The 15174-nt window shown below is 46.1% G+C and overlaps 1 protein-coding gene across 2 annotated transcripts in view; it reads right to left on the reverse strand.

Moving 5' to 3' along the window:
* The window catches only part of GFOD2 (Gfo/Idh/MocA-like oxidoreductase domain containing 2), a 177584-nt gene that overhangs the window by 108785 nt on the left and 53625 nt on the right, over window positions 1–15174 (reverse strand). Inside the window, exon 1 of one of the 2 annotated variants that reach the window (XM_069217566.1) lies at window positions 3642–4228. The exons of the other annotated variant lie outside the window; for it this stretch is intronic. The gene's annotated coding sequence lies outside the window, so the exon portion shown is untranslated. Of the gene's footprint in view, window positions 1–3641; window positions 4229–15174 lie in introns of those variants that run through there. 2 annotated transcript variants of the gene reach the window in all.

Consider the following 15174-nt stretch of genomic DNA (forward strand, 5'->3'; position numbering starts at 1 on the left):
CCTTCCTCCTACTTCCTGTGCGACTTGAGTATCGGGATATGAAAGTAAGCATCCTGCAAGTCAACAGACACCATCCAATCTCCTTCGTTCAACGCCAAAAGCACCTGAGCTAGGGTCAGCATCTTGAACTTTTCCTGCTTGAGGAACCAATTCAAAATCTTCAGGTCCAGGATTGGTCTCAACCGACCATCCTTCTTGGGGATCAGGAAGTATCTTGAGCAACAACCCTGACCCCTCTCCTGCTCTGGAACCAACTCCACTGCACCCTTTGAAAGGAGGACTAGAACCTCCTGTTCTAGTAACAGGAGATGCTCTTCTGAACAGTAGGATGGGCGGGACAGGATGGGGGTGAAAACTCCCGAAAGGGAAGGGCATAGCCTTTCCCCACAATACTGGTGACCCAGGAGTCTGATGTTATTTCCTCCCACTTGTGGAGAAAGTTCATTAACCTCCCCCCTACAGGAGTGGTATGTAAAGGAATTGGTGGAAGACTAAGGCTGCTTCCCATGCTGCACCCCTCCAGAGGAAGAGGAAGAGGCAGATTGCTGCTGGGCGGCTCCTCTGTTTCGGACCCTACCCCTCCCCCTGTATGATCTATAGGGGAGAGCAGTGGAGGGCTGCTGCTGAAATCTGCCCGAAAGGAAAAGGATGAGCCATGACCAAACCCCCTAAATCTTGTGAACAGTCTCGAAGAAGCAGAAGAGGAGGCTTGCAAGCCTAATGACTTCGCTGTGGCCCTACTCTCCTTAAATCTCTCAAGGGCTGAGTCCGCCTTGGATCCAAAAAGTTTATCCCCATCAAAGGGAAGATCCAGCAGGGCTGACAGGACATCAGATGAAAATCCAGAAGAACGAAGCCAGGCCTGCCTCCTCGTAGCAACGGCAGTGCCCATAGCTCTGGCCACAGAATCAGAAGTGTCCAGCCCCAACTGGATTACTTGGGTTGCCGCAGCTTGAGCATCGAAACGAGACTCAACACCTCCTGAGACACCTCCGAATGGGATGACTTTATCTCTTCCAAAAGGGCGTAGATGTATCTGCCCAAAATGCATGTGGCATTAGTAGACTTGAGAGCCATACTGCATGATGAAAACGCTTTCTTGGAAGATTGGTCCATCTTTTTTGAGTCCCTGTCCGCAGGCAGCCCCGGAAAAGAGTCTGGGGCAGTCCGAGATGAACATGAAGCCTGAACCACCAGGCTCTCTGGAGTCGGGTACCTAGACAAAAAGCCTGGATCCGCAGGAGCCACACGATATCTGCGTGCCACCGTTCTATTAACGGCCGAAGATGACACCGGCTTTTTCCAGATCTCTAAAATTGGGTCTAACAAAGCCTCATTAAATGGCAGAAGTGGCTCTGCAACTGTCGAAGCAGGATGTAACACCTCCGTCAATATATTGGGTTTAGATTCAGACACCGGCAAGGGAAGGTCCAAAAAGTCAGCTGCTTTTCTTATTACAGAGTGGAATGAAGCAGCCTCCTCTGTATTTTCTCCAGGAGATGTTAAGTCCCACTCTGGAGAGGTGTCTAAGCCACTTGCTGTATCCAAACCCTGGAGATCTCCCAGAGGTTCTTCAATCTCCCCTTCCTCCAGGGCCTGCTTCCGATACTCTTGCTCCTCAAGGGGGCGAAGAGCAAGCCTCCTTGAATGTAGCCCGGCTTCAATCCTCGGCGTCGACAGGGCGTCAGCCGACGTCGATGCCGGACGCCAATTCTCGGATCCATCCGACGCCGGATACATCGGCGCCGTGGACTTCTTCAGCACCGAATGAGGCAAAGGATGAACAGGAGAACTCTCCGGTGCCGGACCAGCAGATCTACTCGGCGTCGCAGGCTGTGAAGTCGACGCCAAAGGTACCGGCGCCGAACCAACACCTCCCAAAGGAAGGAAGGGCATGAAAGGTGTTGGACGCAGAGGAGCCGGAGCACCCATATTAAAGGCCAATGGCCCCGAAGGACCAGCCAGTCGCCCACCTGGAGCCATTTGTTGGAAAATGGCAAACATCGCATTTAAAAACGAGGAACTGTCAGCACCTGGAGCCGGGAAAGCCGGATACTGCGGAGCCTGGGCTCGAGGTGACAACGGCGCCGGCCCCGGCGTCTGAGAAGCCGGTGAGAACTCCTGACGTTGAGGAACCTCAAAAACAGATGGTGGAGTCATAGGCGAAGTCGGTGAAGTCGGTGATGCAGGAGGCGTCTGCGGAGTGATGGTGGGACTAACCTCCCGAGATTCACGACGACGCCGGGAGTTACGGTGACGCCGATGGGACCTAGGTGAAGATGACTTGCGCCGATGCCGCTTCTCTTTCTTCTTGGATTTCGCCAAAAAGAGTTTCGCCTCACGCTCCTTCAACGCCTTCAGGTTCATACTTTGACAGGAGTCACATTTCTCCACGTCGTGGTCGGAGCTGAGACACCACAAACAGTCTACATGTGGGTCTGTCACCGACATTTTGCCTCTGCACTCCCTGCAGGGCTTAAATCCCAACTTTCGCTGAGACATGCTTTCTTTTTGAAGAAAGAAACAGTAACTACGCAGAGTAGAAACCGTAGCTCCCTCGAAGAATAACCGTTGTTTGAAGGCACGGAAAAAAGGAAACGGACGTCGGCACGGACCTCTTATTGCCAGTATGATGTCAGACAGCGTCGTGTGGGCAATTGTGACGTCCTCGTTGACGTGCAGAAGCTAGGAAGAAAATTTGCGTCGAAAGCTGGCGCAGGGTGAAAATTCAATGAGTGAGGAATCCACAGGTAGTTGTATCCATCAGAAGCAATGTTCAGGCAGCCCTTGTACTCTGCAAGGTCCTCTTTAGTGGCTACACTAATCACGGGCTGGGCTTGTTCTCCTAAGCCTGCTATAGTGGATACACAGTTGAACAATCCCCCTGTTACAGGATTGGCGCGAGTAATGGCACATGAAGCAGTGAACAGAGGTTTTAATATGATTTTATTGGTAATAAGCAACAGTCCGATGGCATGGAATGCGTAGGGGGTTGGGGTTTCCCTTTAAGTCTCTTTGCCAACCAGGGATTCACAGGTTTGTCCTCTTCTTCTGTCCTTCCTTTTGGTCTCTAGGGAAGCACATGTGGGAGGAAGAGAAATAGTCTCGGTAAGTATTTTACGTTTCCTTTTCCTCCTGCCTCTGTCTTTCCCTCTTCTCCTGGTATTTACTTTCAGGTCTTTGGACTCTTTTTAATCTCTCTTTCTCTGTTTTCCTCTCTCTTTCTCAATCTTTTGTTCCCTGTTCCCTTGTTTAATTTGTAATATCGTCTCTAGTTAAATATCTATTCGTTTCAACTGATTTGGTCACTTTTCTTATGACGATAGGCCTCTTGTTGTGCTTACTCTTCCTTTCTGATCTTTTCCCAGTTCTTTCCCTTTCCTTTTCTGCAGTCCTTCTTACCTCTTTTCCTCGTCTGTCCCGCGTTTTATCTGTCTCTCTTTATCTGTTTTCCTCTCTCTTTCTCAATCCTTTTGCCTGTTACTGTTACTAGATGCCCGCCACCTTACCTCCTGTATGTTGTGTATTTTGGATCTGTCTTCACCCTTCCCCGCCACCTTTTTTTTTTTTTTTTTTTTACTTTATATGGTTTTTCCTTCCCTCCCAACCTCCCTAACCCTATTCAGGACTTTGCCACGCACCTGCCAGTGCCACGCTCCTCCTGGAGCGTGGCGGGAGATCACGTTTCGCTTCCCAGAGTCAGCACACCTCGTCTCGGGTTGGAACTGCCAGCCTTCCGGGCGTCTTCCTCCTCTCGTCCTCGGAAGGAGCAGGCTGCTCAGTGCACAAAGGGGATGTCCCGGTAGCCTCCTTGGCTGCATTCTCGTCCTATTCTTTTTGTGGTATCACCAATGACCTTCTCCTCCCAATCCTCTCTTCCTCGTCAGCCTCCCACACCTTCCAACCCGCGGCTCGGGTTTTTAAATGTCCTTTTCCCCGTCGGAAAGGACGACGGACCTCACGATTGGCTGACCCCGGAGATGGATCCGGGTCAGCCTGGGCAGAGTCAGCACAAGCGGGAACACAGTGCGGGTCGGACCAGGTCGGCCCGTCACCCCCCCATAATTTTGTGATCTGGAATGACAAATTTTGCTGCAAGAATGCAAATTTGCAATCCCAAAACCCCAAAATTGGTGGTATTTTTGAGGCAGGCAAAACATATGCTTGTACCGATAATACCACTCCGTCACTGCTGGAGACTGTTCACATTCTGTGACCTGGCAGAGTGTCCTGCAATGGTGCATTTTCCTGTTCGGTCCCTCGTTAAATGCCATTACTCGCCCGTTTGCCCTTTTGAATAGGCATTTTCTTTTCAGGTAAAAAAGTTCATTCGTTGACATCCTCCACTCTTATCAAGATAGTGAGAGGCCATCCAATGGTCGCCCTCTGCACTTAAAAATTAAAAGCTTATTTCCATTAATGCATGCTTTTCACAATAAGTAAGTCAGGTAAGTTAGGCCTACTGGCCTTGTCATAACATTTAATAATAAACAAATCAAACCTATGGAGTCTGGCATAATGTTTCCCAATTAATCAGTAAGGCCTATAGCTTGACACCATAAATAATTAGGCCTATTCAAATGCACTTTGACTGGCACGCATCACGCATACAATTATAAAATTACAAATATGTAGAAAAACACCATATACCCCTCTCAAAAGTGCCTAACAAGAATCAACACAGTTACAACCCCCAAGGTTTGTCGGAGAGGGTTCCCAACACCAAAACATTTGCCTACTGCAGTAATCTGTGAGATTGCATGTAACAAAATACCAGTCTACAAGCTGAAACCCAACATGGTGACAATTCACTGATAAAGGCCTACTTACATTAACAAATGCTTTTCACAATAAATGAGCTGGGCTTACTGCCTTTCTTATAAAACGTTTCATAGTAAGGAGATCAGACCTATGACATAGTAAATAATTGTTCCCAGTCCACCAAACCAATCAATGCCTATAGCTTGTCACCAAAACCAAATCAGCCTCACTGTTTTCAGTGTGAACTTTCCTACAAGGCAACTATTACACAAACAGTCCTAAAAGTACAATGGTATACAAAATTACAAATGGCTAAGCAAAATACTATGTCTCCTAAGAGAGCCACACAGAGCAAATCTTCTGTATCCATGGTTCATCCTGGGGGGGAATAAACCAACACCAAAACCTTTGCCTCCTACATTAATCTGTTAGATTCCATGGATCAAAACCCTTCACTGCAGGCTTTGATACAGAGTAACAACAATCCAACCTTAAATTGATATCTAACAAGCTTTACACAATAAATATGCCAGACCTACTGCCTTTATCATAGCATTTCATAATAAAAAGATCAGGCCAAAGGCCATGATCACTGGCTTGCTGCCACAAACAACTCAGTCTTGTTGTGTTGAGTTTATGCTTTGCCACCAGCCAAAAAGTCCTGTAAAGCACTCTTTTCAATGGAAGCACGCAACTGCAGCCCAATCAAATCATGTAATTAGGAAACACTGTGTGGGTGGCGCCTAAGCCCCTCTCAGCAGTACTCTGAATGTTTTTCGTTGATCACATAAAATCTGATAACAGCTGCGCTCTCAAGCCAGACATAACAATGTGTACTAACAAGATCAAGACCACACGGTAATATGTTTATAAAAATTATAGCTTTACACCATTAACCTACCCTCAAGAAAAGCCCCCAAATTGTGCCAAGACTCAAACTAGAATATCGATTATGCCCAGACCTACAATAGTGGATGGTTGGATTTTGGAATTGTAACAGGTCGACGTGTATTCAATAAACACTTTAATACAATATACATCTCTAAATCTTTATGCTTGTAATTAATTGTTTTTTGTAAGTCCGTATTTTCATCCAGAACAGCAAAAGAACGCTACTCTATAGTTTCATTCCAGTGTCTCCCTCGCTGCTAAGGTGAAGCTTTTTATGTGTCAATAATAACTTAGGCAATATTTCAAACACGTTTTAATGTCATTAAATTAAAAATACAGGGGTCATCACAATTGGTTGGTGTGCGCACCGAAAAGGACTCGTATTTGCTCACCATGCTATGTGAAAGTTTGAGGCCGCAAGAGCGTTAGGAAAACGTGTGCTGGGGAAATGAGTAAGGAAAAAAAATCTATGTACCCACATGCAGCATTTAAATCAACGTTGTCCACAATTTGACTCGCTAAGCAAAGTGGTGGAGAAGAAGCAAAGGTAACTGCTAGCAATAATTGATAAACCAATCCCCATTCCTCGCTACATAACGATCTGAATGGAGATCCATAAAATACCATCTCTCAACCACAAAATTCAAACTGATCTTCAGCTGTTCTCAAGGAGGACCACATTATTATGTAGAAGAAGAGATATACTTGTCATCTTTTGCTCCAAAGGGTCAAAACCCAAGGGATAATCCAAAAATAAGCACGATTATCGAGAGTTAAGAGCATCTCTTAACATTTTACAGAACGCAGTCAAGAAGTCTTTCTCTTTGAAACTGCTTATACACAGCTGACAGGACCAGCATGGACTTCTAATTTCTTTATATCCACTGTACCCATTCCTTCTGCAGTTTGTTGTTTATCATACACTCTTAAGAACCAATTGATATGTGTTTTATCACCCGAAGTTGAATGAATATTGAAACACAGCAGCAAAGTTTTATAGCCATACCTATGCTACACTGAAATTGTGGCACTGGAGAATCAAACCACGGGAGGATCAAATTGGGCGTCAGGTTTGACTAAATTATGCGGAGACATGATAGTGTTGCACATTTGTGATATTATTACATATTATTTTTGTTATTTTTATATATAGTAACACTGCCTGGGCAAAGATTTCACCTTACAGGTACTAGTTTAACACAAATACACAGCACTGAGCAACTGAAAGATAACTAGTCAACATTTTTGAAGGGCCATCCACTGCGCAGAAACACATGTTGCCACGTTTAGTAGGTTTTAAATCTGTTGGAGCAGACTTTTTTTTGTTAAAATTTGCAAGTTATGCAGCAGATGAAGGAATATGTGGAAAATGCAACAAACCCATAATTATGAGGAAAAAGCCACGGGTGCAGAATCGTCTTATTTTGGTGGCACTGGCTACTACAGATAGATTGCCCGGCAACTCACTTACCAGTGCAGTGTAGCAAATCTTTGAAGGCTGTGTATCGAGCACATGTTAAGAAAGACACTGCTGGCAACATTAGTGTGGTCCAATCCACTCGTCTGAAAGAGGACAGATGCATAAGAAAACTATCGGGCAAAAAGGGAGGCTGGATGATAGGTTCTTGAGCCCAGTGAGAAACGTATTTCTTGTTCCACTGGTCAAAACCAGGGAAGGGGCTGCAGAGCCTCAACAAGGGCATGTGGTCAAAACCAGGGAAGGGGCTGCAGAGCCTCAACAAGGGCATGTGGTCAAAACCAGGCAAGGGGCTGCAGAGTCTCAACAAGGGCATGTGACCAAACTATCTCGAAACTGCCATTTCATGTATGACAGTCACAAGGATGGCTTACGTATCGGAAAATGGCATGAGCGTGGAGAATAAACCAAGAAATACGTAGATTGACAATGAAAAAATACAGAAATGAATATGTGAATTCATTACTGATAAATTAAAAAGAGTCGTGCCAAAAGTATGCTACATAAGTATTACCCGGCGCTTGGAAGACTTTTAAAGGTGAATCCCGAGTTGCGAAAGAATAAGCCCTGACAGAAAGTGAGATGCAAGTAGGGACAACAAATAAGGTGCTGCAGAATCACGAAGGACCTGTTGGAGAGAGAAAAAGCCCAAAATGGATATTTCACCACTGAGGGAGCAGTGGCAGCATGACCTGAATAAGCAACTATTCACCAAAGAATGGTCTAAGGTAACTGAATATACCTAAGAGTCTTGTATAATGCTATGGACTGGAAATCAACTCCGATTCCAATACTGGAATCATGATTAAAGAGTTGGAAAAGTAGGCCAAGGAGAAGTGTGACATCATCAATATACTGCTACGACAAAGTAGGCGCAGTCAGCCTGATGGTGTGGGATGAAATGATCATAACACTGAAATTTAAAGCAGCTGACAGACGTAGAGGACTTATGAATCAGTGGGGTAGGGGGAAGTGGTTATGGATTGGGAAGGCAGAGTTGGGAAGTACTCCCAACAGGCACCCCAACGCAACAACAACATCAAGGATGATAACTAGATTCATTATTGCTAGATGTCCTGATCCTGATACAGGATGATCCACGACCCGAACACCAGTTAACAGACCACATGTTAGCTCCACTCCAATAAACACCTATTCCACCCAGAACTTTCGGAGCTCAAGAGATATGGCTTCATACATCATAAGAAACTTGTACAGCCATCTCCTGATATCTGAACAAAAAGCAATATACAGTTCTGATTAGGGTTATGTTCTGGTTATCATTCTCTTGTTATATCTCACACTCAAAATTACTCGATATTATATATACTTGATACATTATGCATATGTAATGTATGCACCTCGTTTATAAAATCAATATAACAGCTTAAAACAAGAAATGGCAAAGCCAATAGGTCTCGCCTATACAAGAGTTATGGGCTTTGGCAATGTGTTTTGCCATGTTGTACACCAGTGTGGCTGCTGTTCAGCATGGCCAGAAGTTAGTGGTATGGAGTGTCAGAAGGGAGTTGAGGAGTAGATTGTCGCAAAGTGGAGTAGGAGGAGTTGTGTGTTGTAGAGTTGAGTAGAGGGGAGTAGGGTTCAGTGGCAGAGGGTGTCGTGCAATGGAGTGGGATGGAATAGGGTGGAGTGGATCAAGGTAGTGGGGTGGATTGGATTGAAGTAGAGTGGGCTGTATTGGATTGGGGAAGAGTGGGGTGGGGTGGATTGGACTGGAATCTGGTCGACTGGAGTATGGTGGATTGTATTCCATGGACTGGAGTGGGATGGATTAGACTGAGTGGGGTGGTGTGGGTGGATAGGATTGGGGTGTACTGGATTGGACTGGGGTGGATTAGGGTGTGCTGGATGGACTGGAGTGAGGTGGCTGGATGGATTACAGTGGGGTGGCCCGAACTGGTATGGGGTAGGGTGGATAAGATTGGGATAGAGTGGGTGGATGGATTACAGTGTGGTGGATTGGAGTGGAGTAGAGTGGATGAGAGTATGGTGGATTGGGGTGGAATGGGGTGGAATTAAATGGGGTGGGTGGATTGGATTGGGGAGGGGTGGGCTGCAGTAAACTCGATCAGAGTGGTGTGGATTGGGTTATGGTGTGCTGGATTAGAGTGTGGTGAATTGCATTGAGGTGCAGTGGATTGAAGTACGGTGGGGTGGATGAATTGAAGGTGGGTGGGCTGAACTGGGATACAGAGGGGTAGATTTGAATGGGGTGGGGTGGACTGTAGTGGAGTGGATTGGATTGGGGTGGGTTGGAGTGGGGTAGGCTGGATAGTCTGGATTCGAGTGTGGTGGACTGAACGGTGGGTGGGGTGTAGTGGGGTATAGGATTGGAGTAGGGTGGGGTGGACTGCACTTAGGCGAGGGCTGAAATTAATTGGAATGGGGTGAATTGGACTGGAGGGGAGTGGGTGGATTGGGGTGGAGTGGATTGGAGTGTGTTGGGTTGGATTGAGTGGGGTGGGCTGGATTGAGCGTGGTGGATTGGACTGAGGTGGCTTGGATAGGGGTGAGGTGGATTATTTATTTAAAAAACCTGGCACTGGGAATGTTTACAGCACATTAATCTAAATGTGTGCAGGGCTGGGTTTCCTGGAGTGGAAGCTTCGGACCAGTCACAGGAAACAAATGAAAATACACTTCAAAGACCCTACAGTGAAGGAGATCAGAAGCCACGAAGGAACGTTTTAGAATTATTGTGGCTGACAGGAGATGATGGTGGGTGGAGGGGGCGGGGACAAATACATCATTAGTGAAGGGCAGCTTGGCTTATTTTACACTGGATGGCCCCTTTATGAGGCTGCAAAAAACCTCAAGGAATGTAATTTTTTTTGTCTTCCAGAGTACACGTGTCCGTGCACACAAGGACAGCCCTTGTTTGTCATGTTCATACCTTGTGGCACTTGTACCACCATGCCCCCCCCCCCTTCAAGGACAGCATCTGTGGCTGCCCCTAACCCCTTCTAAAGGCACCATCTACCCCACACTCCCTTTCAAAGTCACTATAAGCTACCCTCCCTTTACCCATCCATAGGCACCACCTTCAACCCCACTCCTGTACCATCTGTGGCTAAACATGCAAACCTGGCTTATCTCTTCAAAGACAGCTTCGACCGGGCACCGAAGGTTAAAAAAAATACTTAAACGTGCACGCAGCTGCAGCCCTGCAACAGCGGGCAGCGCTTTTCATGTAACCATGAATTTAAGTGGGGAGGGGGCATTCAGCCAGCCTAGAAATGGGGATAAAAAGTGTTGCAAGGGGTGGAGGGAGATTCTGTAAAAAAAATTAAAAAAAAATATTAAAAATAGGGGGAAGACCCACGGAGGGGAGAAGCACATGGCAGAGTTTCTATAAGCATCACAATCTGGACAGCAGAGGCCAAGCTGATGGGCCGACCCACCTACAGGCCAGCACTGGCAGGATCCAGTCCTTGGTTTGTAGGTCTCTTCTCCGTGGACCACGAAGGCTTCCTATGGAAAAATACAGCATTGGGATGAACTGGAAGCGGGAAGCTGCAACTTTAGCTCTCCTGCTGTTTCAGAAGCGATTGTTTTTAATTAATAAATATTTTTTACAGCAATCCGAGGCTGTTCTGCTGAGAAACCAGTAAATATGTAATATTTCTTATTCTATTGTTTACTTTCTCCGTGGATAGTTACAAGTTAATTAACGTGAAGCTCTTTTGTTTTACAAGGGCAAAAGAAGGACAATTGCACTTAGCGGTCACAGTGGCAAACAAGCATTGACAGGGGGGGAGGTGGTGGGACTGCACAGGCAGATCAAGTGAACTGCAAGCAGCAATGGCCGTGCTTTGCAAACAAAGAAAAAAGTAGTTTGGAAAACACATGGTATAATTAGAACTGGTAGAGTGAGATTGGTGCTGGTAGAACACTCTTGAACATTACATATTTACCTAAAGACAGCAAACCAGCCATGCTCCCCTATATCCAAATTATCGGCACACTTTAACACATGGGATGCAATGGCTTTGACCAGAATCCTTACATCGCATCCTTCACCATATGCACCTACACATTACAACTCCATCTCCCTGGCCCCCAGAAATCTTTATGACAAAGGGAAGATTTGACAACTATAAAAATCTCTCAAAAGAAGAAATTCTGATATCACCAACTTAGACATTAGGCACTGCACAGTCTCAAGTGGAGATGGATGACACAATGGTAAAACAATGCTAATAAAGGCATCTCTGATGCAGCTTTGGATACATGATTAAACTGTATTTTCAAAATGTAACAAACCCATTCAACACAGAGAATCACCTTGTGCTATCTAGATGGGGTTTTATCCAACACTGGATAAGCTTATTTACCTATAAAAGGGTGCAAAAAATAGATCCTGGAAAAGATGTGTAAGTAGAGGGTACTAAATCATATTTGGTGGACGTAGACTCAAATTACAAAGTATTAGGAGGAAGAACTCAGTTTTACTAAAGTATGGTATCCGCGCACTCAGACACACCACATTGGAAGTTCACCCAGAAAAGTGGTTTAATTCACAATCGGGGACATGGAAACTAATCTCTAAACTGCTGACCACAGCAAAATGGTTTTAGTGAGTCTGTGGAAACAGAAAATCACCCTCTCAAAGGAACAATGGCTTTGAAAATTTGGGAAACTATAGCAATGGAGAAAAAGTCCCACCAGTTAAGGATAGAGGTTAGGTTTACAGAGTCCTGACCCCAGGTGGGAGGTTTGTGAGCAAGGACTAAAGAGAAGTATTCTAACCCTGCAAGGCTTAGGCTGCCCCCACCTCCAACTTGATTAACAGTAAACAAGTGGCAGTAAGGAAATAGAAGTAATACAGACTAAACAAAATTCAACACACTTGCACTTGCTCCTCAATCTCAGTCTAATACAGGAAGTCCTCAAAGAGGATATCTTGACAGGAGAGGAGGGTAAGAATCAATCCGGCTGTAATGCTGCCTTGAAAATTGTATTGTTTTCAGGAGAGAGGAGTAGGTTTCAACCCATGTGTGCATGAGGGTGTAAAGCATAGAAAGGCAATTTGAAAATAAGAATTATCTTTTGATCACCTGTATTGCAATGAAAAACGCAATAAAAACATTTTGGGAAAGAAGAAGAAAATCTTCCTTCATCCAAAAGAAAGCTTTTCTCAAATCCAACACTTTCCCACATCATTCTCAAGGTTCCCGGAACCACCTTACTCACAACTTAGAAGCTGGTCTTCCAACATGTTTACTGGGGCCTACAAGCACTTTTAAACACTACACTTTCTTCTAAAAAATAAGATAAAACATCAACTCTGAAATATGTAGGAAGAAATCAATGAATTCAAGTGAGAAATGTAAATAAGCCTGGGAGCAGATGAAGGTGGAACAGGACATACTTTCTCAGCATAGTACTGGGTCTGAAGGCAGAGAAGAAAGCCATCAATAATCAATAAAAGAGTTTTTAGGTCTGAGCAAGCCTGAGTTTAGGCTATATTACTAAGTAATATTTGAATAGCATCAATATTGATACATGGACAGACTAGTCACCCTGTAGATGCGAACTGCAACAGATCACAGGCGTATACTGGAATGTAGAAATCCTAGCTAGCCTCTGGACTGGTTGATTACACTGGGGAAACATATAGGACTGGATGCCAGCAGAAAGACTGCATTTTACATACACACAAGGGAATGTGGAATTATGCAGATAGAAAGGCTGTGCAACACTTTCTTAGCTTGTTCATGTAAGCTCCATGACTATGCAAAGTTCCATGTTAACCCACAGCTCTCCAGAGCTGACTAGTAAGAGAAAACAGAAAAGAGCTAAGGCAACAGCTCTGTAGCTGTTAAGGGTAAAGACAGTGCCATGGCCAACAGTGGTTTGCCTAGAACAGGTGTCTCCAACCAGTAACTCAGGAGCTACCAGTAGCACCAAGACACCTTAAGCGTAGCTCACAGTCCTGAGTTCAATTGTTAATAACCCAGGGTCACATTTTCCTTTTAAAATTAAGAAAAGGACGTCTTTATTTTCCTCAGATTGCAGATAGCAGGGCCTGACAATGAGCAGTGCTCAGTCAGATGTATGACTCAGGCTGGCGCTGGGACACAGAGGTGAAAAACTGAAGCACTGTGGTATTTAACTTTTAATTAAGAGTCCTTGTCAACTCAATCTCAGAGCCTGAGAATACAATTATGTTTTTGAATGTTTTTAAATGGGAGAACATTAACCCCTTCTGTGCCCAGGACGTAATGGTTACGTCCTGAGGCACAGTGCTGCTGTGCCCAGGACGTAACCATTACGTCCTGTGCACAGAGCCCATAGGGAGCGCTAGCGCTCCCTCTGTGGGGTTCCCCCTCACCCCCCCAAGTCAGGGATGGAAGGGGAAGCCCTTCCCCTCCCACCCCCGACCCCCCCAACCCCCCCTGTGACGTCAGCGCGCGCTAAGTCACAGGGGCTCTGCTTCCAGCGCGATTGAAAGAGAAATGCTTTGCATTTCTCTTTCAATCCCATGGGGGAGGCCCTGAGAGGCTTCAAAGGGAAGGAAATATATTTCCTTCCCTTTGAAGTCTCTCACAGGGTTTCAAAAGCCGGACTGCTTGCAATCCGGTTTTGAAACCCTACTAGACACCATTTTTTTTCAATGAAACTGTCAAAAGGGAGCGACCCCATGGGCAAGGGTCGCTCCCAGGGGGGGGCATTTTTTTAGAAAGGCATTTTCTGCCCCCCCCCCCGGGGCAGAAACCTCTAGGCACCAGGGATCTTTTTTTTTTTTTTTTGTGATGTTTTCTTTTTTTTTTAGGTGGGGAGCGATCCCTTAGGCAAGGGTCGCTCTCCCCTACGGGGCAATATATATTTAGGCCATTTCTGCACCCCTTGGGGGCAGATTGGCCTATTCTGATGAAGCCAATCTGCCCGCAAGGGGGGCAGAAACCACTAGGCCCTGATTTTTTTGTATTTTTGTTTTACAGATGGGGAGCGACCCCTTGGACAAGGGTCGCTCCCCTGGAGGGGCAAAATGTATTTAGGCCATTTCTGCCCGCTTTAGGGGCAGATCGGCCGATTTTAGGTCAATCTGCCCCCAAGGGGGGCAGAAACCACTAGGCACCAGGGATCTTTTTTTTGCGCCGTCACGCAAGGGGAGCGACCTTGTAGGCAAGGGTCTCTCCCCGGGGAGGGGCGGTGGGGGGGCAAAATTATTTTAGGCCATCTCTGCCCCCCTGGGGGCAGATCGGCCTATTGGTATTAGGCCGATCTACCCCCAGGGGGGGCAGAAACCTCTAGGCGCCAGGGAAAAAAAAAAAATGTGTGTTTTTTTTTGTGTTTTTTTTTTTTTTTTTTTTTTTTTTTTAGAGATGGGGAGCGACCCATCAGACAAGGGTCGCTCCCCTGGGGGGCAAACTGTATTTAGAGCATTTCTGCCCCCCTTGGGGGCAGATTGGTTGATTTTAGGTCAATCTGACCACTAGGCACCGGGGATTTGTTTTTTGGCGCCAATATGTTGCAGGGGGAGCGACCCCGTAGGCAAGGGTCACTCCGAGGGGGAGGGGAGGGGCTTGGTGGGGCATATTTATTTAAGGCCATTTCTGCCTCCCCTAGGGGCAGATCGGCCTATTATTAGGCCGATCTGCCACCAGGGGGGGGCAGAAACCTCTAGGCGGCAGGGCAAATATATATATATTTTTTTGGTATTTTTTTTTTTTTTTTTTTTTTAGAGATGGGGAGCGACCCATCATGCAAGGGTCGCTCCCCTGGGGGGCAAATTGTATTTAGACCATTTCTGCCCCCCTTGGGGGCAGATTGGTCGATTTTAGGTCAATCTGCCCCAAGGGGGCAGAAACCACTAGGCACCGGGGATTTGTTTTTTGGCGCCAATGTCATGCAGGGGAAGCGACCCCGTAGGCAAGGGTCGCTCCCGGGGGGGGGGGGTTCGGGGGGCAAATGTATTTTAGGCCATTTCTGCCCCCCCTGGGGGCAGATCTGCCTATTATTAGGCCGATCTGCCGTAGGCGCCAGGGCAAAAAAATTTTTTTTTTTTTTTTTTTTTGTTT

Source organism: Pleurodeles waltl, chromosome 12, assembly GCF_031143425.1.
Source record: "Pleurodeles waltl isolate 20211129_DDA chromosome 12, aPleWal1.hap1.20221129, whole genome shotgun sequence".
In the NCBI taxonomy this organism is placed as follows: domain Eukaryota; kingdom Metazoa; phylum Chordata; class Amphibia; order Caudata; family Salamandridae; genus Pleurodeles; species Pleurodeles waltl.